The 1450-nt window shown below is 40.1% G+C and overlaps 1 non-coding gene across 1 annotated transcript; it reads left to right on the top strand.

The window, feature by feature from the left end:
• LOC119935036 lies at nucleotides 1–139 on the top strand. Its single transcript, XR_005453066.1, has one exon. It is a non-coding gene; the product is annotated as a small nucleolar RNA SNORA7 (small nucleolar RNA).
• The last annotated feature ends 1311 nt before the right edge of the window (nucleotides 140–1450 follow it).

The following is a 1450-nucleotide window of genomic DNA, read 5'->3' as shown; positions in this document are numbered from 1 at the left end:
TCCCTCTCAGGGTCACACCTGGAGAGTTTCCAGTACTCTACCAGTGTCGGCTATGGGAGGGAGAGTCAAAACAGAGGCATATCCATTCCATTCTTAGCTTGGGCAGTGGCTAGCAAGTGGAAGGCAATCTGCTGCTAGTCAAAACTCACTGTCTGTCAAGACAAGATAGTTGCTACTACGGAGGGCAACTTTCAATATGATTGCCACTCTATTTTATTTTGTTAATATATTTTGTTTTGTTGTCTGTCTCCCCCTTCTAGACTGTGAGACCGCTGTTGGGTAGGGACCATCTCTATATGTTGCCAACTTGTACTTCCCAAGTGCTTAGTACAGTGCTCTGCACACAGTAAGTGCTCAATAAATACGATTGAATGAATGAATTGCCACTAAAAGCAAATCCTCAACCAGGTTTTCCATATTCAACATCAAATGGCAGGACTCCCAGCAGAGGATCTGAATGCTTTCAGTTTACCCAGCCCTTAGAACAGTGCTCCAGCTCTCAAAACAGGGCTTCGCACATAGTAAGTGCTTAACAAATGCCATCATTATTATTATTATTAGCATTTACACCATGCATAAACTGCTCAGTTTCACTGGACAGAACTTCAGTGGTAGAAAGGTGACAGCAAGATCAGAAAGAGCTGCCATACAGTAAACCGTATATATATAAAATGGGGAGGGTTCAAGAAAAATGTTTTAAAGACATAACACCAAGTCTCCTATATTGTGGTATAGGATGAGATTGCAGAGCCATAACTGCAGCATGTTGACCAACCTGACCTGTAGCAATCAAGATAAGGGTGTGAAATTTAATGACAGACATTGCGAGTTTCGTTTGATTGTAAGCTCTTGTGGAGAAGGTAATATGTGTTTTACTTCAGATTTACTCTATGAATCACTTAGTATATTGCTCAGCATAAAGTAGGTGAAGTGTGTAATGTATATAATTGTAAGCACTGAAGAAATATCACCAATTGATAGATTGAAGTGGACAACACATAACTGAATCTTCGGACAACCTATTTATATACACCTCAGGATTTCTGGGGTGTTACATTCAGGATATTTCACTTATGTCCTCCAGCAATGAGGGTCTGATTGTTACTAGTGTCAATTTTGAACACAAAGGACAGCTGTTTCTTAATAATAATAATATTAATGCTGGAATTTATTAGGTACTTACTAAACACTGGGGTAGATACAAGTTCATGTATTAGAACAGAGTCCCTGTCCCATACGAAGCTCACAATCTGTTTTGTCCCCATTTTAAAGATGAGGAAACTGAGGCCCTGAGAGGGTACATAGCTTACCCAAAGTCACACAGTATGTATTTGACTAAGCTGGTACTAGCACCCAAGTCTCCTTACTACCAGTCCCACACTCTTTCTGCTAAGGCACATTGCCTCTAGAAAAAGAAGTTGTGCAAAATGACTTTGTGGAGTACAAATTC

The sequence above is a fragment of the Tachyglossus aculeatus genome, chromosome 1, assembly GCF_015852505.1.
Source record: "Tachyglossus aculeatus isolate mTacAcu1 chromosome 1, mTacAcu1.pri, whole genome shotgun sequence".
Taxonomy (NCBI): domain Eukaryota; kingdom Metazoa; phylum Chordata; class Mammalia; order Monotremata; family Tachyglossidae; genus Tachyglossus; species Tachyglossus aculeatus.
The sequence above is the reverse complement of the archived record's forward strand: the minus strand, read 5'-3'. Positions and strand labels throughout refer to the sequence as shown.